At 40.1% G+C, this 22,842-nt stretch overlaps 2 long non-coding RNA genes across 4 annotated transcripts in view; one reads left to right on the top strand and one right to left on the bottom strand.

Moving 5' to 3' along the window:
* Positions 1–22,842, top strand: part of LOC131519187 (uncharacterized) — a 166,537-nt gene that overhangs the window by 129,879 nt on the left and 13,816 nt on the right. The gene's annotated exons all lie outside the window — the stretch shown is intronic.
* LOC131519188 (uncharacterized) lies at positions 976–2,849 on the bottom strand. The gene is made up of 3 exons (XR_009265517.1): positions 2,720–2,849; positions 1,721–1,808; positions 976–1,139 (listed from the first exon to the last, which is right to left on the bottom strand). It is a non-coding gene; the product is annotated as an uncharacterized LOC131519188 (long non-coding RNA).

Genomic DNA, 22,842 nt, shown 5'->3' with positions numbered 1-22,842 from the left:
ATAGGTGGTCTTATTGTGTCTGAGGTCCCCAGGATCTTTCCCTGACAGGAGAAGTGTGTATGGTATAGTAAGGTCCAAGCAACTCCCTGGCCTGACCTGGTTATGCAAATACATGAGTCACATGAGGACCATTAGAATCTGGTTGCTTCCAGATTAGAAGCAACCAATACCAACGAAGCATCCTATCCACAAAAGGAAGATGAGTGCTAGCAGAAACCTCTCACCACACTCCCAGCCTGCTGGGGCGGCCTCTACCGATCCTATGGCAAAAAGTAGAGCAAGAATCACAATAACAGTGAGAAACAAGGGGTAATAGCGCATCGCATTAAGGAAACAGATACAGAAAAGAAGGACAGTCTGTTTGTTCCTCCGTACCACCGATTCCTCAAGCTTCTGCTGTGCGTAGATTAGTCAGCTTCCGGAGTGACTAAAGCAGGGCGGCAGTCTCCTGGAGCCTCTGGAGTTGCAGAATGCTTCTTCCATGTGGTTAGCTTGCACAGCGTTGATGGATCAGGAATGCACTCCCAGTTTAAAGACGCCAGCTTCACTCTGCTGTGGTGAATCCAAGGACCCACTCCGGCCACTTTACTGCAGTAAGGATGGACAAGATGACAGTGAACGGGCCCCTCCAGAGGAGTTTTAGGGGTTGGGCATTCCATTCCTTCACCCATACAGCATCTTCTGGTGCAAAGGGGTGAGCGTCTGTGGTCAGACTCACAGGTAATCGCTCCTCCCTAACCCAGTGGTGTAAAGTGCTTAAGGTAGAGCCGAGGACCGGCATCTGTTGCCTTAGGGTTAGATTGCCTATCTCATTTAGATCCCCTCTTATGCCCTTGATAAATGGGGGAAGGCACCCATAAAGGATTTTAGAAGAGGAGAACCTCATCTGCTTCTTCAGCCTCCCACTTGCAGCTGCAGTCTGCCTCCCTGAAGGTCCCTTATCTCTCCCTGCCTAATGTTAACCTTTTCCCTATTCATTCTTCCCCCTGGAACAGGGCCCCTAACTGACGTTAGGGAACAGGGATGATGACTGTTCCGGCTTCTTCAAGCTGATAAGGGACAGTGTGGGGGTACGGCAGTTAGAGTCTACCCAAGGGTTGGTTGATATGGCCCACGGCATGGTTCTACAGGCAGGCTGGCTGGCATGAGGTGGCGCCCACATCGGCAGACACAGAGAGAAAAACACAAAGTGAAGATTATACTGACCAACAAGATGGTATCTAAAGATAATGTCCCCCCCCAGTTCCCAAACCAGTGAAACAATCCAGGGAACACCCTGACTTTGTCCAGTTATGCCCAGATGTCATCTATCAGTTCTAAGACTCTGAGAATTATCAGTTAGATTGAAACACATGTCCGGGGATCTCTCATAACCCAGGTGATGGAGGAGCAGTAAGTAATCGATGGCGGCTGTCTTCTCCAAGAGTCCGGTCCTAACTATATTTAATTCTTTATTAAGCATCTAATGCTTGTGAGGTGTTAGAGTTTTGCTGAGCATAAGCAGCCAGTTTGCTTTATTTCGAGGTGTAAAACTTTTTCAGGAGCTGGGAGTCTTAACAGAGAAAAAGGCGGCCGTTTACCATTATTAATTTGCAAATTTTTAGGTAAGCTGAACCTGGGCATTATTTTATAAAGCAGAGATTTTATTACTTCTTGTGCCTTTTCCATTTCTTTTAAAGGGGAAGACCTCTACCCAGTTAATAAAAGTATCAACTCATACCAACAGATGTTGGAATTCCTTTGACCTTGGCATATGAGCGAAACCTAATTGTCAGTCTTCCCTGGATAGCCTCCAGTTCCTTGATTGCCTAGGAGAGTAAGTTTGTGGTTGAGAGGATTGTTTCTAAGACATACTTCACAAGCTGATACTACTTGCTGAACTGTCCTTAACAAATTTTTCCTGGTAAACATCCTTTGGGCCATTTGATAAGTTCTATCCCTCCCTAAATGAAAGGCCTGATGCAGTGCTTTAATGATCTTTTAGCTCTGTGAGCTAGATAATAGTAATTGCCCTGCTCTGTTTGTAACCATCCTGAGGGCTAGACAGTGTCCATGAGTAAGACCCCAGTTTATTTCCTTGAGAGAGTAGGTGGGACTGAGTCTCCTTTAATAATTGATGTAGTGGGCAAGCTATTTTCCTGAACCCCAGTATCTATAGCATATAATATCCAGTAATTCCCCAAAACTCACACAATTGTTTATCTGTTCTGGAGTTAGTAGCACTATAGTCTGTAATTCAGTTATAATGTCCCTTCCTAGCAAGGGAGTAAGGCTTTCTGGTATTATCAAGAAAGAATGAGGGGCGCCTGGGTGGCGCAGTCGGTTAAGCGGCCGACTTCAGCCAGGTCACGATCTCGCGTCTGTGAGTTCGAGCCCCGCGTCGGGCTCTGTGCTGACAGCTCGGAGCCTGGAGCCTGTTTCCAATTCTGTGTCTCCCTCTCTCTCTGCCCCTCCCCCGTTCATGCTCTGTGTCTCTCTGTCCCAAAAATAAATAAAAAACATTGAAAAAAAAAAATTAAAAAAAAAAAAAAAAGAAAGAATGAGAAAAAATTAGTTTTCCCCATATACATCCCAGGGGCTGAGAGAAAAATTTAGTTATAAGTTTTCCAGAGAAGCCTCTAATCGTCATGCTGCGTTTGGATAGTTGGCCTGGAGTGGAAAGGAGGACAGAGAAAGTGGCTCCATTATCAAGAAGGAAATGAACCAGCTTTTTAGTTACCGGAGTTTTCCAGAGTTACCTGAGGCTCCAGGCTTCCAATAGACAGTGGGTTCCCGGGTTCCACCCCAAAAAGCCCCAGACCCCATCAGTCCCTTTCAGGGCAGTGGTTATCTGAGCCCTCACAGACAGAGGTCCCTGAGAGCATTCAGACTTGCACTGATTGTCTCCACACAAGGGACTTCTGTTGTCCCTTCTGAGGGCAATCTCGCTTCCAGTCCCTGACTGGCCACATAAGTGGCATTTGGTCCCAGGACCTCGGGAAGCCTGGTCTGACATAGCGCATAACTAAAGACTCAGATTTTTCTTAAGCCTCCTTTCCTGTTTTTGTTTGTTTGTTTTGTTTGCTTGTTTTTATCTTGGTTGTAATATACCCAATTGGCAGTTTGTAAAAACAGCTCCAGGGTTCCTTCCAGGCCAACAGCCAATCTTTGCATTTCCTCTGAATATCTAGGGCTGATTGAGTGACAGATTTGTCCTCAGCCTTAGGGGTGTCAGGGGAGATAGCCATATATTTAATGAGAGGCTCCCTCAACCTCTCCAGGAAGGCCATTGGACTCTCATTCTGTGTTTATAAAATAGCGGCTAATTTAGCATAATTTAAGGGCTTAACCTTGGACTTCCTTAATTTCTCTAAAGCACAAGCTTAGAAGTGTTGGCAATACCATTTCTCAATGGGATGGTCATAGTCCCAATGACGATCTTGGGATGGAATTACCTGGGCCCCAGTAGGAAACGGGAAGTTCCCTATAGGACCTCCAGCCCCATCATAATTAGTGAGTTGGGGTTTTTTTTGTTAAGAGTTTATGGATCAAAATCATCCCAGTTTTTCAGAATGCACCCCAAAGGAGTATTGGACTTAGTTGGGGAATTGCCTGTCTATAGGCAAAAGGAGGAAGAAGCATCACTTATCTTAATTTTCCATAGCTAGCCAGGAGAAACCTCATCTCCTGGCCCTGCGTTTTGGCTGGCTGTTCGACTGGCAGCCAAAAAGTTTGTCAGTCTTGTGAGTTGCGGGGGGGAGTTTGTTCTTATCCAGGCTTGACCCTACCTCTGAGAGCTGACCTTGTCTTCGCTGATTTCCCCTATCCCTCCGTTTTCTGCCTGTGGGACTTTGGGGGTATTGACTGGCCAAGCAAGATTTCCCTGGTTGTAGAAGGATGCACTAATTTTATTTTGGCTCAACAGTAATCATTTTTACAAATATACTTTAAAAGGCTAGCAAAAACCATTTTTTGGTAAAGATGAAATTGACCATCAAGGGGGCTAAAAGGGTCAAAGTCAAGGTCTGTTCCCTTGCCTTTTTCAACAGTGCCACGTAAATATGCTCCAGTCACGTGGATATCCACTGTAGAGTATCTAGGTTGTTACAAATTGGTATACACTGGGCTAAGTGTAGCAAAATGGCTCCTATGTACTCCAGTAAAAGCCCTTTAATATATACATGGTCATCTGTCCCTTATATGGCACAGGCATCCATTCCTTTGCTAAACAGAAACAACACAAATGTAGAGCATTTGGAGGCTGGCAGTGAGGACATCATCACCATCTCCCCAGCTTTTGGATCAAAGGAGGGGCAATTTCAAGACTTAAGTAAAACAACTTAAAGGGGTGTGCTGTCCTGCTGTCCTGCCCTTTTGGTTAAAATCATATTTTTTCCCCGTATTTTTGGGCTGACAAAAGGGGGCTGACAAAAAAAAAAAAACTTTTTTTACCTCTCTTTTTTTCCCACAATATGGGTTAGGTTTTGGAACACTTCTGTATATTAATCAGGGTTGTCTGAAAATTTGCCCAGGTTCTATTAATTTGCTTAGAATCTTGCAAGGAAAATGAAACCTTTATGGGGCCAAATCCCCCATGAGGCTTTTCAGTCAATAGATACATTGAACATGCCTTGACTTTAAGGGGAGAATTTTTTTTGTCCCTGGCAATCCTGGATAAGGAGGGCATGAGGGTCTAACAGGTGGCTTTTCCTGAGGAGAGGCCTCAGTGGGTGAGTTTGCAAGTACTTGCCTTTCTTGGCCCCTTTAAGGCAAAGAAGACCTGCACATAAGGAACTTCTGACCATTTACCCTCTCTCCTACAATATAGATCTAACTGTAAGATAGTACTGTACTGAATACCTCCCTCAGGAGGCCAGCACTCTCCATCCTCCAGGAGATATTTCAGGCACCTCTTAGCATTGGTGGGTTCAGTATCAAGCTCTGACCCAGATCAGACTCCCGAAGAAGTCTGACACTGCCTTAAGCTGTATGAGGTTGCCACGGAACCACGGAAAGGGACTCAACACTTGCTTAGGCCCATCGGTCAGGTCGGAACCTTTCTGCTGTCTGTCTCATTCACACACAGTCACACAGTGACTCCAACCTGCTGCCCAGCACCCAGTGCCTTGGAATTGCAGTTTCGTTCCTTATGGAACTAGTCAGGCAACTCTGGGAGGTGATCAGGTTCCTCTTCTGCCTCTTAGGGGCAGGTCTACCAAAATGAACCCAGGTTCTTACCAGTCTGACCAGCGGTGCTACCTGAGCTGGTTCCTGGGCCTCATGGGTTCCGTTGGTACACACGGCGTCCTTGCCCTGCAGGCTGGGAGGGGCTAGTCTCTAAACCCAGTCTGCTGGTGCCAGGCAAGGTTGCTTCTCCCAGCTCTTGGAGGCTCGCACCCCAATGACAAAAGAGGTAGAAACGCGCCATCTCCAAATCCTGGATGAGCCCCCACGAAATGTAGCAGAATTCTCGCACAGAGAGACAGGACACCGAGGCTTTATATACAGTCTGATTGGACACAGTCCAGGTCACAGAGTCATGTCAGAGCTACGCATATGTGTATAGGAGTTGATTGGGCCACGTTGCCTTCCCTTGTTCTGAGGAGGCCCCCACCATGTTCTTAGGGAGGGGCTCTACCATAGGACACTTAACCAGCTGAACCACCCAGGCATCCTGAAAAGGTGTATTTATTTTAAAATTTTCTAAACTTTTTCCACAAATAACTAAGCTTTGGACTTTGAATTCAGGAAAAATCCTCTCACCTAACACTATCCACTTTTCCCTCCAATTTTTGAAACTTCCTTGTTCTAATCAGGTCTTAAATATTAAGAAAACTTTTTTACTTGCAGTATTTTTGCACTTACCTGTTCTATTAGAAAGTTTTCAACTGTGCACAAAATTGTTGTTTTTAAAGATATGCAGAAATGTTTAAATTTAGAGACAATATGATTTGTTTTTCCTTTACCTCTTAAGATTTTTAAACTTTTTTTAATTAAAAAAATTCTCCCCTTAAAGTCAAGGCATGTTCAATGTATCTATTGACTGAAAAGCCTCATGGGGGATTTGGCCCCATAAAGGTTTTTAATTAAAAAATTAAAAATTTTCTGTCTCTCTCTGTCTCAAAAATAAATAAACGTTAAAAAAAATTTTTTTTTTTAATTTTTTTAATGTTTATTTATTTTTAACAGAGAGACAGACAGAGCATGAGCAGGGGAGGGGCAGAGCATGAGCAGGGGAGGGGCAGAGAGAGAGGGAGACACACAATCCGAAGCAGGCTCCAGGCTCTGAGCTGTCAGCACGGAGCCTGATGTGGGGCTAGAACTCACAGACCATGAAATCATGACCTGAGCCAAAATCAGACACTCAACTGACTGAACCACCCACGCGCCCCAAGATTTTTTTTTATTTTTAAACAATTCTACACCCAACGTGGGGCTCGAAACCACGACTCTGAGATCAAAAGTTTCATGTCCACCCCCCCCCCCCCCGACTGAGCCTGCCAGGTGCCCCTTTCCTTTACATTTTAATTCATGTTTCTACATATGCAATTATATCCTCCTTGTGATTCTTTCAAAAGTGTGAAGCTTATATATACACAGCTTTAAAATCATGGATTTCACTGTTTTGAGTATCACTTTAACAAATAGTTAACGAATAAAGGACTAGAGAATATACCTACAGCGAGTATTCTGTTCAGTATTTTGGATTTTTTAAACTATTTTTTATTACTATTAAAGTATAGTAAATGTTCCAAGCCATTATTGTGCATCCTTGCATTATATATCGATTTATAGCACATTTAAGTAGCAATTATTCTCACTGCTGCAAAGTGCTTGTGCTATGCTCACTCAACATGCAAACATTTCAAAATTACAGTACATTAAGATGTCAATGACAGAAGGGAACATTCTAAAAATAAAGTGGTTTTTAAGCATTTTATAAAATGACTAACTCCTCCTTTACCAGTGAGGATATACTCTACATTCTTTCAAATTCTTCTTTTGAAAACCTTTATGAAACAAAGAGGCATAGTTCTAATTATTCTATATTGGTGAAGTAGTATCAGGAAATACTGTCTCCCTGATTCTTTAGCATTTTTTACCATAGTATTAGACTTGTTTTGCAGGAAAGAATGAACCTTGCTATGTACAAAGATTAATATATACTTTGCTGATCGTCTTGATGACCTTTTCATTTACAGTTTTGCCTAAAGCAGTATCGATCTGATATCTTTAGGCAAGACTCACAGTGATTCTCAATTCATGGAATGAAGGAAGTGTTCAAAAAGTTCCACTTCTGTGTGTCCGTGCAATTAATTTCCCATTCCTTTGGGCCCTGAAAGCCTTGAGAAAGCCTGAAAAGCCTTTGGGCCCTTTCATAGCCTTGAAAAACTTCTCTGAAGTGTATATGCACAAACCAGGAATTTCAATACAATTTCTAGGGTCTTCTGAAGTCAAATAGATTTGATAAAACCCTCCCTTTTCTGGATGGGTTATTGTTTATGGCAAGTCTGATTCCTGGTGAGCCCAATCTTTTGGATTGCCTTACTCAGAGAAGAGTTTTGTTAATTTATCCTTTCAACAAGTATGAAGAAGGTATTTTACACATGAAGAACTGAGGAATATCGAACTTGCTCAAAACTAAAGAGTTTATAAGCCACAGAGCACGGAATTCAATGCTAGTTTGCCTGAATGCAAACTCTATCCACTGAAACACTCAGCCACAATGCCTCTCTATGATCTCATGGTGATAAGTACAAATGAGAGGAAAAAAAAGATTTTGTTTTTTTAATTTTAAAATAGCATTTTCTGGGGTACCTGAGTGGCTCGGTTGGTTAAGTGTCCGATTTCAGCTTGGGTCATAATCCCACATTGTGGGTTCAAGCCCCAAGCCCAGCCTCAGGTTCTCTGCTGTCAGTGCAGAGCCCACTTCAGATCCTCTGTCTCCTTCTCTCTCTGATCCTCCCTTGCTCATGCATGCTCTTGCTCTCTCTCAAACAGTAAAAAAAAAAATAAGAGAGAAAGAGAGAGAGAAAACAACGTTTCCTTCATATTGACTTAAAGCATTTTCTCTATGGGTTTGGCAATCCAGTTGGATGTCCTTGGGCCTGAGTGCTGTTCTTTCTCACTGATAGCAAATGCATTGTCATCTTAAGCAAACCAGAGAGGCCTCTGGTGTGTGTGTGTGTGTGTGTGTGTGTGTGTGTGTGCATACCATATTTCCCATATATATATATATATGTCTACGACATATGTGAACAAATGGAGAATTTCAACAGAGATAGAAAAATTTTTAAATCAAATGATATGCTAAAAATGAATTCATTCCATGAGCTTAAAAGCTACAAACGATTCATTTCATGGGCTTAAAAGCAGCCTGGACACAGTGCAGAAAATAATCACTGAACTTGGAAACATTTGGGTCAATAGACATTACCGAAACTAAAACACAAAGAGAAAGAGATAAAAATAAAAACAGATTACAACATCTAAGACCTCTGGAACAGTACCACTGATATAAAACATGTAATTGGAGCCCAAGAAAGAGAGACGAAAGAGTGGGGAATTCTCCAGTAATTTTCCAAAATGTTTTTAAAGACATCAACTCACAGAACCAAGCAGCTCAGCAAATGACAAGTAAGATTAACACGAGGAGAACACACATGTGTATATTGTAGTCAAACTACAACATCTTTAAAGTGCCAAAAGAAAAAAAAAGTCAACCTATAATATACCCTAATGATTCCTTAAAAAGAAGTACAAAACAAAGACATTTTCAGATAGATAAAAGAGAGAATTTGTTGACAGCAGACCTAAACCACAAGGAATGCCAAAAGAAACTCTTTGGTCTAAAGCGAAATGATACCCGATAAAAGCCAGGTCAGTAGGAAGGAATAAAAGGCACCAGAAGGCTTAATGCATCTTTTTAGTATTCCTTATTTCATATATATGTTATATGTTCAATATATTTTATATATCTTTAGATAGATGATAGATAGATATAGATAGATAGATAGATAGATAGATAGATGATAGAGACAGTGATACAGATTTCTGTAACCTGTAAAAACTGGCAGGAAAATAGGGCCCCATTTAGAGGGAAAAGAGAAAAAAACCCACAAAGTAATTTGCAGAACGCTACTAAGAGTGGTATGGAGTCCTTATAAATGCAATTCAGGCATCAGCAGGAACGCCCTCCATCTGGAATCCTGAGTTCCAGGTATGATTGGCTCAAATCTCCCATTTTCATGCCCTGAATATTTCTATTCTCTGCAATATTGTCTTTTTCTTTATCTCTGCTGTGACTTTAATACAAGCCAGGGCATAGTACCTTCTCTGTTCCCCTCTCCCATCCCAAAGTAGTTGAAGGAGCAGAAATTTTACTGCAGATAGAAGCCTGCAGTCCCACTTCAAACAACTGAACATTTGGAACGTTCCTGTTGTAAATGTCTCACTACCAAGACTTTCTCACTGGCCTCTTCACCTATGTACTATCCATCACATAAGCTTCTCTTTGGCTACCTTTCTGATCCATATTCTTTTCTCATATTCTTTTCTCTCTCAAGAACTAAATAAAATTTTTCTTATATTCTCATGCAGAGAAGCTTAGCCATTCCTCTCACTGCTTTGGCTCCTGTCAATATTCTTACCTTTTCCCAGAGCTTCTTCATTGCATAGCTCCAGGGGCCTCGCATTGCAGTCCATGTAACCAGGGCTTCCTGCACTTGTGTAGTGCACAGATTGCGCAGCAGTACGTGGCAACCCTACCTCTATTTTATTAAGATATTTTCCTAATCAAAGACTGTTCTCGTATCAGTTATTATGCTAATAACCTCCACCTATATTACATAAAAGACCTACAAAAATTTTTAGGAGATTGCAACAAGGTTGAATAAGTGGAAAGATATGTTATGTACTTGGACGGGAAGTCTACTGTAAAAATGTCTGCTCTTTTCAAATCACTTCTAGGTGTCATCAGTTCTAATTAAGATATCAACAGATTTTTCTTTTTTGGTATATGACATTTTTACAAGACATTTGAATAATTGCACAGGAGAGAACAGCAAAAATAAATCTTTTGGAAAAACATAATGAGAACATATATTAGACCTGTTAATAATTAACACATGTGACCTCATCTAATTAGCTAGTTTCCCATCAAGCTAGCTATGTTCGATCTTTTGTGAACATTTGAAGCATCTCTTTTCTTTAAGTAATATCTTCGCCTTCTTCCTGAAAGGGCGTCACCCACACTGTGCATCCCATATGATTTTCCTGGAGCTGCCAGTTGTAGGACCCTACTCTCCAGCCGAAAAGTGGGCATGCAGCATACACAGGACCAGGGAAAACTCTCTTCTTGACTATAATGATTGGCCCAGAGATAGGTAAAGACTCAAGTCACTCAGAGTTTTCCTTGGAAAAATCCAAAATGAAGCTCAGAAAATATCTCCTCCTCTGGGAAAGATAACTGGAATGGTATAAGCCCAAGGCTGCTGGCAGATATGTTTTCTGCCAGTGGAAAAGGCCTATCTGTTATAGGAGAGAGTGAAGGGAGGCAGAAGGAAGTAAACATGAGAGATGGAATGAGTGAAAAGAAAAATCCTGGAGGTATTAAGTCCCAGACTGTGTTTCTGAAGTTCCAGAATAGGTCTGGTTCTAGAAGGTCTTCTCTCAATTCTAAAAGTTTCTCTAGTTTATTTCTAATAATATAAACATAAATTTAGTGATAGAGATATAACGACAGGGACCATTTCACCTCACTCTGCCCACTTCTCTCCTGGCTACCATCCAAAGAAGGAAAGGAAGAGGCACACCCTGACTGGTCAGGGTACCGGACCCTGGGGTCCAGGGGTATGATATACTATGGGATGATTTCACTCTAAGTTAATGGTGGTGGTTATGGTGATGATGGTAATGGTAATGATAAGAGAATTCATATTTATGGGACACCTGATTGGCTCAGTCAGTAGAATGTGCAATTCTTGGGGTTGTGAGTTTGAGCCCCATGCTGGGTATAGAGATTACTTAAAAATGAAATCTGTAAAAAAAAAAAAAAAAAAAAGAATATTTCTCAACATATATTCTAAAAAAAAAGAGTATTCATATTTGAATATTGAATATTCATATTTAATAATAGTGGCAGTAGTAGCTCTGCTCCGGGATGTGCCTGGATGTCCTGAAGTTTCTCTAAGTATTATTTGCTTCTGGGGTTGAAGTGGGGCTCAGTTGCTTGGGAAAGTAGTTGGTATAGAAGCCATAATTGGTATGGAATACTAGAATCTAAACACAAATGGTGTGAATTATTTTATGTAAACTCTGAGTTTTACCAAAATTCTCCTTTAGTAGGAATGCTGGGATTCCCTTTATTTGGGGGAAATCTGAGCATACTCCATCTTAGCTTTAAGGTATCTGATTTCAACTGTGTATTTCTCTGGGTTATCCTAGGTTACTCAAGGATAGTGAGTCCTCCCACACCATTGAGACGGCTCAAGATTGCCACTCTAACTCTTCCTGGCATGCTTTTCTGCCATCCTCCCTCATTCATTTCACCTGTATATTTTTACCCCTCTCATTTAGGAAGTTCGTGAAACTCTCTCTTGAGTCTTTCATTTGTCTTGGGCATTCATTCATTGATGAATCCATTTATTTAAATCTGTGTTTAGTGAGTGCCCACTATATGCCAGTCATTATGCTAGTTGTACCCCAGGAACTTTTAGCTGAGAGGAAGACATACGTGGAAACACTTTAATACATAATTGCTAAGCCCAGCCCCATTTAGCAAGGCCTTGATACGGTTGATCTAGCAATTTCTCTGCAGTCTAAGTGTTTCCTGCTCTTTCTTTCCTATGTTATATACCCAGTCGCCTCCCAGGAATATAGCTGGGAACGCTTAGTTCAACCTTGTAATCATAGGCAAATTTTAGCATCTCCCACCCTCCTCACTGCTTTGCATAACAAAACAGGGAGAGAATAACTGCCCTAACTATAACACATGTTGCCTTCCTCTACTACCATTGTACCAGAGGCCCTAGCCATAAGTCCAAAGAACCTGGCTTTTTCTAGGGCGGGGATAGCAAGTTGAGAAAACTCTGTATCCCTGGTCCTGCAAAATAGTTCCTACTGCCATACCAAAATGGCAGTGGAAGAGCAGCAAGAGAAAATGTAAACTTGAAGACAAGACATTTTGCTGTTGGCCAGTTAAAATATAATTCCATGCAGTAGAATAAAATAGGGGCGCCTGGGTGGCGCAGTCGGTTAAGCGTCCGACTTCAGCCAGGTCACGATCTCGCGGTCCGTGAGTTCGAGCCCCGCGTCAGGCTCTGGGCTGACAGCTCAGAGCCTGGAGCCTGTTTCCGATTCTGTGTCTCCCTCTCTCTCTGCCCCTCCCCCGTTCATGCTCTGTCTCTCTCTCTGTCCCAAAAATAAACAAAAAACATTAAAAAAAAATTAAAAAAAAAAAAATATAATTCCATGCAGTAGAATAAAATAGAATTCAGTGGTTCATTTATATTAGTATTTGTATTAAATTAAAAAGTCACTAACCTTTAAATTTCACTTTTATATGCTTTTGTTTACTCTGCTCTCCTACTTTAATTATCATCTTAAAATACCACCTACTATGACAGTGGCGTATAAGCTTTAATTACTGTTTAATTTTATAGCAGAGGATAATTGTGTTTTCTATTGTATTATGGAGTGTGTAGTAATGCACAATTGTGACTGAATTCAAAAATGTATTATAAAACTAGTATGTATTCTATAAATAGAAGTAGTTGGGAAATTTTTAAAAATTACCGTTTTTTCTTCTCAAATTCCACTTCCCAGAAGCCACATCAATTTGTTTGCGCATTACAGTTTTTTTCTCACAAATCCCACAAATGAGCTTACACACACATATACGCACAATCTTATAATCAGCTTTTTCCACTAAACAATCTGTCCACGTCATAGAACTATGTCATGGTATGAATGTTCTGTATGGTATCTTTAACCATTTATTGAATTATGATTACAATAATTTTAGCTTTTTCAGTATTATAAACACTGCTATCATAAATAACTTTGTAATAATAACCTTGCATGCTTATGTATCTATAAGGCAGATTTCTAGAGATGGAATTGCTGGGTCAACAAGTAAATATATTTGAAATTCAGATAGATATGATGAAAATGCCGTCCAAAAAGGTTGTGTCAGCCTGTGCTCTTACCAGCAGCATGTATGTGAGGGTGCCTGTCTGTGAGCTTGGCCCACCTGGTAGTAAACATGATACAGCATTGTTATTTTAATATGCATCTCTTTCACCAGGACTGAGATCTATCTAGCACCTTGTCACATATTTGTTAACCGTTTGTATTTCTATTTCTCTGATCTATACTCTTTTGGGGGCTGGATTTTTTATATTGCAGGTAGTTTCTAAGAATGTATATTATGTACATATTTTTGAATTTCACATTAAATGGTTGAAATTTTTTAAGCATACCTTTAAAATTAGACTTAGGTCGGTGCCAGGGTCATATATGATGAAACAATGATCCTTGATATGAGGAAAAGATGCCCAGCCCATCTGGGTTCCTGGGAGCCTCCTCCTGCCATGTACAGTGCAGTGTGCTTGAATTTGCACCGTCGTTTTTTAATGCCCGTGAATGGTAGTCTCAGATATTCACATCTTCTTTAAAAAGCTGCACAGCATGGGGGCGCCTAGGTGGCTCCGTTGGTTGAGCTATTGATTTTGGCTCAGATCATGATCTCAGGGTTGGTGAGATGGAACCCTGCCTCTGGCTCCGCCCAGAGCACGGAGCCTGCTTGGATTTCCTCCTCTCTCTGACCCTCTTCCCTACTCGTGGGCATGCTCTAAGTAAATAAATAAACATTAAAAAAAAAAAAAAAAAAAAGCTGTGCAGCATGCTTTATTGTAGCCTCAAAAATTGTAGCTCAGAAATATAAAAATTGTAGAGATTGGGTTGGCTCAGTGCTAACAGTGCAGAAAGCTTTTCAGAGATTATGTAAAAAGGAGGTAAGAAACGACATGATTACGCCATGTGTGAAACTAAAAAGCTGGGATTAGCGCTGCTCTCAAGTGCAGCTGTGAAAGAAACAGGAGACAGCAGTCGAGTGCAAGGGAGAAGATCGCTAGTACTGGGGAGAGTCTGATTCTGGAAAAGCGCACAAAGATAAAGCAAAAGAACTATTTATCTTTGTTTACATTCAGTGTAAGTAGCTCGCCAGCATGAGGACACCCCTGAGCAGAACAAGCCAGCTGTTTTAGTTAGTTTGTTGATTGGTACTGGTGGTTTTCAGTCACAAGCTCAGGTGCCTGACTCAAACTATTTCAGGCTAAAAAAGAATTCACTGGTTCATGTAAAAGCAAGTTGAGAATTAACTACGTTCACGCATCAATGAGTTCAAGGCTGGCTCTTGAGGGCTTCTCCTTAGTTCTCTGGCTCTGGCCTGCTTTTCTCCACATGGGCTACTTATCCAGTGGGCTCTCCCTGTGGTCACCGGCAGCATTAAGGTTTTACCTAACAAATGCCAGGTGACTTCGTAAGTGCTGGGAATCATGAGTGAGAAGACCTCATCCCTGTTCTTTTTTTTTATATTTAATAAAAATTTATTATTTTTTTAATAAAAATTTATTACTAATTCCATTTTTAGAGACATCATCTCTATTCCCTTTACTTAAAACAGGTAATTCCTTCTTTTCTTGGACTATTTTTGTTCTTTTTCCACCTATAACCTCTTCGGTAAATTCCAAAGTATATACAGCTTTTTACCTTTTCCTTGGATATTTCATTTGAACTAACCCAAGAATATAGTCTATATTTTTATTGATGGCAGCCTATTTGTCCATTGATTCAATATTTTTTGTATTCAAACACCTTAAGGTTTCTTTTAGAGCAGTTTTAGGTTTGCAGCAAAATTGAGGGGAAGGTACAGAGATTTCCCATAAACTCTCTGCCCCGACACATGCATAGCTCCTGCATTATCAATATCTGGCACTAGAGTAGGTACATTTCAGTTGATGAACCTACACTGACCTATCATTATCACCCAAAGTCTTACATTAAGTTTCACTCTTGGTGTTATACATGCTATGGGTTATTACAAATACCTAACGACATATATCCATCATTATAATACCACATAGAGTATTTTCAATGCCCCCCAAAATCCTCTGTGCTTTGCCTATTCAGACCTTACCCATGTCCACCACCCCAAGCCCCACAATCCCTGACAACCACTGATCTTTTTATTCTCTCCATAGTTTTGCCTTTTCCAGAATGTCATATCATTGGAATCATACAATATGTAGCCTGTTCAGATTGGCTTCTTTCACTTAGTAATATGCCTTTAAGATTCTTTGTGTTCTTTTCATGGCTTGATAGCTCATTTCTTTATAGTTCTGAATAGATTCAATTGTCTGGATATACCACAGTTATTCATTCACCTACTGAAGGATGTCTTGGTTGATTCAAAATTTGGCCATTATGATTAAAGCTGCTATGAATATGCATGTGCAGGTTTTTGTGTGGACATAAATTTTCAACTCCTTTGGATAAATACCAAAGAGCACAATTGCTAATGGTAAGAATATGTTTAGTTTTATAAGAAATCAACAGACTGTTTTTCAAAATAGAGGTACCAGTTTGCACTCCTACCAGCAGTGAATGGGGGTTTTTGCTGTTCCACATCCTTGCCAGTATTTGGTGGTGTCAGTGTTCTAGATATTGACTATTCTAATAGGTGTGTAGTGGTATTTCACTGTTGGTTTAATTTGCGTTTTGCTGATGACATATGATGTGAAGCATCTTATGCTTATTTTCCATCTGTATATATTCTTTGGTGAAATGTCTGTTAAGATCTTTGGCCTATTTTTAATCAGGTTGTTTGCTTTCTTTAGTTGAATTTTAAGAATTTTTTGTTAATTGTGTATAACAGTCCTTTAATAGATATATATATTCTAAATATTGTCTCTTAGTCTGTGCCTTTTCGACTCATTGCCTTGACAATTGTTTTTCACAGAGTAGAAGTCTTTAATTTTAATGAAGTCCAACTTATCCATTGTTTCTTTTATGGACTATACCATTGTATCTAAAAAGTCAACACCATACTCAAGGTCATTTAGGTTTTCACCTAACTCCTAAAATCTAGGAGTTTTATAGTTCTGCATTTTCCATTTAGATCTGTGATCCATTTAGAGTTAATTTTTGTGAAGGGTGTAAGGTCTGAGTCTACATTCACTTTTTTGCATGTGGATGTCTAGTTGTTTCAGCACCAGTTATTGAAAAGACTATTTTTGCTCCATTGTATTGCCATTGCTCCTTGGTCAAAGGTCGGTTGATTATATATATTTGGGTTTATTTCTGGGTTGTTTTGTTCCATTGCTGTATTTGTCTAATCTTTTCCCAATATCACATTCTTTTTTTTTTTTTTTAATTTTTTTTTCAACGTTTTTTATTTATTTTTGGGACAGAGAGAGACAGAGCATGAACGGGGGAGGGGCAGAGAGAGAGGGAGACACAGAATCAGAAACAGGCTCCAGGCTCCGAGCCATCGGCCCAGAGCCCGACGCGGGGCTCGAACTCACGGACCGCGAGATCGTGACCTGGCTGAAGTCGGACGCTTAACCGACGGCGCCACCCAGGCGCCCCAACCCAATATCACATTCTTGATTACTGTAGCTTTATAGTAAGTCTTGAAGTTGGATAGCATCAGTTCTCCAATTTTGTTCTTTCCTTTCAGTATCAGTTGGTCATTTGCCTCTGCATATAAACCTTAGAATCGGTTTGTCAATGTCCACAAAATAAATTGTTAGGAATTTTATTGGGATTGCATTGGATTTATATATCAAGTTGGGAAGAACTGACATCTTGACAATATTGAGTCTTCCTATCTCTGAACATGGAATATCTCTCCACTTAGTTGGTTCTTTGATGTGTTCTTCAGAGTTTTGTAGTTTTTCTCATATAGATCTTGTACATATTTTTTTAGATTTATACTGAAGAATTTTACTGTGGGGGGATGCTAATGTAAACTGTATTATGTTTTTAATTTCAAATCCCCCTTGTTCATTGCTGGTACATACAAAAATGATTGACTTATGTATATTAATCTTGTATCTGGAAAACTTGTTATGATAAATTGTTAGTCACAAGGGTTTTGTTGTTGTTGTTGTTGTTGTTGATTCTTTTGGATTTCCTACATAGATGATCATGTCATCTGCAAAGAAAAGACAGTTTTATTTCTTCCATCTCAATCTTTGTACCTTTTATTTCCTTTTCTTGTCTTATGGTATTACCTAGTATTTCCAGTATAATGTTAAAAAGGAATGGTGAAAGAGAATATCCTTGCCTTATCCCTGATCTTAGAAGGAAAGCTTTTAGTTTCTCATCATGAAGTATTATGTTAGCTGTAGATGTTTTGTATTTTTTTTTAAATCAAATTGAGGAATTTCCCCTTTACTCCTAGTTTACTGAGAGTTTTAATGACGAATGGGTTTTGGGTTTTGTCAAATGCTTTTTCTGAATCTGTTGATATGATAATGTGATTTTTCTTTTTTAGCTTGTTGACATGTTGTATCACATTAAGTGACTTTCTAATGTTGAACCACTCTTGAATACCTGTGATAAATTCCAGTTGGTTGTGGCATATCATTATTTTTATACACTGTTGGATTTAATCTGCTTATATTTTGTTGAGAATTTTTGCATCGATGTTCATGAGAGACATTGGTTTATGTTTTCATTTCTTGTAAATCTTTGTCTGGTTTTGATATTAGGGTAATGCTGGCCTTACAGAATGAGTTAGGAAATATCCCCTCTGCCCTCTGAAGAGATTTTAGAGACTTGGTATAGCTTCTTCCTTAAATATTTGATCAAGGTAAAATTTTAAAGCAGTTTTCATTTGGAAAGAATATAGTAGTGTAGGGTAAAAAGAGCTCAAATCCTAAGCAGGTTTTCTGAATAATCGTCACAGGAAAATGAAGTGCTAGATCACCTAGAAACCTGCCCTACGGATTGTGTTAGGTATTTGGTGAACACACACACACGCGCGCACGCACACACACACACACACACACACACACACACACATACACACACCTAAATGGATAAATAAATATATATCCATTTCTTTTGTTTAAAATTAAAAATTTTAATTTTGACATAATTTCAGACCTTGTTGCAATAACTGTACAGAAAATTTCTAAATATCCTTCACCTAGATTCCTAGATATAAAATAAATTAATATTTTATTATCAATTTCTCTGTGAGACTTTCAGACATTATCTTCCATTATTCTTAAATACTTCAGCATATATTTCCTAAAAACAGGAACATTCTTTTATATAACCAGAGTACAATGATTAAAATCAGGAAATTAACACTGATGCAAAAGTGTTGTCTGATATATGGATCATATTCAAAATGTGCCATTTGTCTTAATGTCTGCTATAGCAAAACAAAAGTCTGGGTGATATGTTGCAGTCAGTTTTTATTTAATTTGAAATAATTCCACAATATGTCTTCCATAACATTGACTTTTTTTTGAATACAGGCAATAAATTTTGCAGAATATCCCTCAATTTAGGTTTATCAGATGTTTCTTAATGATTAGATTTAGGATTTGACATTTGGTCTGAGTATCACAGAAGTGATATTTCTTTTCAATGTGTGACTTCAAGAGGCATATATTACCAATTTATCCCATGTCCCTCTTTTAAAAGTATTTGGCATCTAGGATTGGTGACAGGCAAACAGAGAAATAACTGTGATATAGTCTGATTAGCACAATAAGAGAGGCATTCATGTGTATGTGTCAGACATTTTTTATTTCTTCCTTACATTCACTTGGCTTCCCTTTTTCCTCCAGTCATTGCTGCCACAGCCAACTATACTCTGCTGTGGCCTTGCCTCAAATGCATGGATCATCTCTCCCTTTTTTTCAGTAAGGGCTTCTTTGCTACCACCATGTGGAATCCCTGCAGAAGCCCATCCAGGTGTTTTGGCGTAGGCACAGACTGAGGAGCGTGAGGGAGTGGCACTACCACTGAGGAGTAGAGCCAGTGAATCCATCGTCTTCTCTTTTGTGTCAGAAAATTCTGATTATTCTGAGACACAATTCTCACAGCTCTCAAAGGCCTCTCAGCAAGACCAAGCTCCAGGTGCCCACAATGGTGAGCAGCTCAATAATGTATCCTTGGATTGGTTTTCTTTCCTTCCATTTATTATCTTCTCCAGAACACTCCCCCTCTCCCCCCACCACCACACACACACCCTGCTCCTGCCCTCTGGAATGACTTCTCAAAGTAAACCAAATACATCCAAGTCCTTGTCTCAGACTCTGCCTTTTGAGAGAATTCAAGACAAGACATTTGCTATCGGGAGTAGACCTAGAAAGCAGGCCACCAAGAGGGAATTCTGGAATTGAACCCCTTGCTGGTCAGATGCCTCCTCTGCTGGTAGAAAGTGTGGGTACTGATAACCCCTAGCCTGAATCAACATCACTAAGACTTTCACTGGTGGATGTTTGGAATGAGGTATAGATGGAAAGTCAAGCATTTGCTTATGGACTGGGAAGGGCCTTGAACAATTGAAAGATGATAGTACTTTTTTTCATTCAAGTATAATTAATGAACAGTGTTGTATTAGTTTCAGGTATACAATATAATGGTTCAACAATTGTATACATTTCTCAGTACTCATCACGGTACCTGTACTCTTAATCCCCTTTATCTGGCTTTCTCAACCCCCTTTCCACCTCCCTTCTGACAACCACCCATTTGTTTTCTATATTTAAGAATCTGGTTTTTTTGTTTCTTTTTTTTGTTTGTTTTGTTTCTCAAATTCCACATATGAGTGAAATCATATGGTATTTGTCTTTCTTTGACTAATTTCATTTAATATTATACCTTCTAGGTCCATCCATGTTGTATATATCTCTTCAAATTGGTGTTTTCATTTTTGGGAGGTAAATACTTAGCAGTGGAATTACTGGATCACATGGTAATTCTGTTTTTAATTTTTTGAGGAACCCCTATACTGTCTTCCATAGTGGCCACGCCAATTTGCATTCCCACCAATAGTGCATGAGGATTCCATTTTCTCTACATCTTTGTCCACACTTGCTATTTCTTCTGTTTTTGATTTTGGCCATTCTGACAGGTGTGAGGTGAGATCTCATTGCAGATTTTGGCCATTCTGACAGGTGTGAGGTGAGATCTCATTGCAGTATTTCCCTGATGATTAGTGATGTTGAGCATCTTTGATGATTAGTGATGTTGAGCATCTTTTCAAAAGACGATGATATGTATAAGACCTGTGGATTGGCTCACTTTTGTTAAGGGCTTTTGAAGACTTTTCTTAAAAAGAAAAAAATAGGCTCAAGTTACCAACTCTCAATTCAAGACAGCTGTGAAAATTAGAAATCATCCAAAGCAGTATTCAAAGACATGCTTATCTTTTGCACCCATAGAGCCAACTGTGCTGATAATCAGATCCAGGACTGACCAATAAGGTAGTATAGCTACAAGGATACTGAATATACTGCCTTGACAAGTCCTCTGTGCCAAAGGCAGGGTCCTGGTAGGGAAAGAAAGGAACCCTGAGACTTGCAACTGTATCATGTAGGTGGACAAGCCTGAGAAATTTGAACCCCCAGGTTCTTTTGACCTCTATGTTGGCATAGGTGCCTCCCTCTACTTTACTTGAGAAGAATAGACTCCCATTTTCTGGAGACCCTACAAAAGCCTCAGATGAGGCAATAGCATGTAATGAAACAAAGAATGTTAAGATTTGGTTAATATTTTACCTAAAAGGACTGAGGATACAGGTATAGGAATGAATTTTTAAAGTGTTGGGCTGGGGAAGGCCGAATATAAAGGTGGACAGGAGAGTATTTATTGACACTTAAAAATACTTGGAGTTTCATGACATAGCCAGAATACATGGAGGTAGTCCTAATATATTGCTGGGATGGCTCTCTAAATTTTAGATAGGATGAAGTCCTATAAGGAATGAAGGAGAGATTCTAGAAGAGCCTTGAATGCCTTAAGGAAGGTGTCAGAAGGCTCATGGAGGTTAGAATAAATTTAAAATATGAGACCTGAAAACCTACCATCTGACTATGGTCCTTGTAAGGGCCCAGAAGAGGGGCGCCTGGGTGGCGCAGTCGGTTAAGCATCCGACTTCAGCCAGGTCACGATCTCGCGGTCCGTGAGTTCGAGCCCCGCATCAGGCTCTGGGCTGATGGCTCGGAGCCTGGAGCCTGTTTCTGATTCTGTGTCTCCCTCTCTCTCTGCCCCTCCCCCGTTCATGCTCTGTCTCTCTCTCTCCTAAAAATAAATTAAAAAAACAAACAAACAAACAAAAAAAACGTTGTAAGGGCCCAGAAGACATACCCTAAGAAATACAGTTATGAGAGCACCATTGACATCTTTGAAAAGCTCAGTTATAACTATTCACTGTAGTTGACATTAAGAGATGGTACTGTAGAACTGGACTCCCCAGTATCAATTGGACTGATAAAAACCTAAAATAGAAGAGGCCAGATGGAGCACTTGACTGACAGAAGGAAAGTGTACATAATTATGATAATGGGCTGCAAGGCCAGAGTGGCAACCAGAATGTCTTCACCCATAGGGCTCTGTGATAATGATTAATAGACTGTGGTGTTCCTTAGGGCAAGTTAAATGAGCATCCACTAGGGTGTTACTTAACCTATACATATAACCAGAAACAGCCAGCAGCTGGTGAGCAGAAGGCTGATGCCAGCTGTCTCAATGAAAAAATGCAGCCTCTTAACCACTTTACAGATTAAGCAAGTTCTCAAACCTGAAGTCCATCATTTGAAGGGGGGGTTGAGTAACGACCCAGCAATACTAGAATAAGTATGTATACTACATATTCTCCCAATTATTCTCCAGAAGGGCATATGCCCATTTAAGGGGAAATTGCACATTGAGAAAGGAGAAGGGTAAAAGCATTTCAAGGCTTGTTGGATACAGGTTCTGAGCTGACACTAATACCATAAAGCTAGAAGCACTATCATAGCTTCCGCGTAAAGTGGTAGTTCATGGAAACCAGATGGCTCAGGTTCCTCTTACGGTGGTCCCCTGGAGTCACAGACCCAGTTTTGCTTATATCCCTGGTTTCCAAGTGAATGATTGGAATGGATGCACTCAGAAACCAGCAGAATCTTACTTTGGTTTCTTGTTCTATGCAGTAAAAATTATTATAAGAGGAAGGACCAGTGGAAGCCCCTGAAACTGAACATTCTCACTGGCTAAGATAGTGATTCAGAAGGAATATAGCATCCTGAGAGGAAATATAGAGACCAGTGTCACCATTGAAGACTTAAGAGATGCATAGGTTTTGGAGCGCCTGGGTGGCTCAGTCAGTTAAGCGTCCGACTTCGGCTCAGGTCATGATCTCTCAGTCTGTGAGTTCGAGCCCCGTGTCAGGCTCTGTGTTGACAGCTCAGAGCCTGGAGCCTCTTTGGATTCTGTGTCCTTCTCTCTCTCTCTGCCCCTCCCCCACTCACACTTTGTCTCTCAAAAATAAATAAACATTAAAAAAAGAGAGAGAGAGAGAGATGCATAGGTTTCGGTGCCCATCATATCCCTGTTCAGTTAACCTAAGAATAGCCCCAATACAGCTGCTGTGCCAGGTATGGTATATTTGATAGAATATTACCATGCAGCCTTTGACATCTGGTACATGGTTATCACTCCAGTAAGTAGGTTCTTCTCAATCCCTGTCAGTGAAAAAGAGCAAAAGCAGTCACCATTTATGTAGAAAAGAGAGGAGTACACACACATTCACTGTCTTGCCCCAGAGCTATGTTAACTTTCTTGCTCTCTTGTCAC

This window comes from Neofelis nebulosa, chromosome 8, assembly GCF_028018385.1.
Source record: "Neofelis nebulosa isolate mNeoNeb1 chromosome 8, mNeoNeb1.pri, whole genome shotgun sequence".
NCBI lineage: Eukaryota > Metazoa > Chordata > Mammalia > Carnivora > Felidae > Neofelis > Neofelis nebulosa.
The sequence above is the reverse complement of the archived record's forward strand: the minus strand, read 5'-3'. Positions and strand labels throughout refer to the sequence as shown.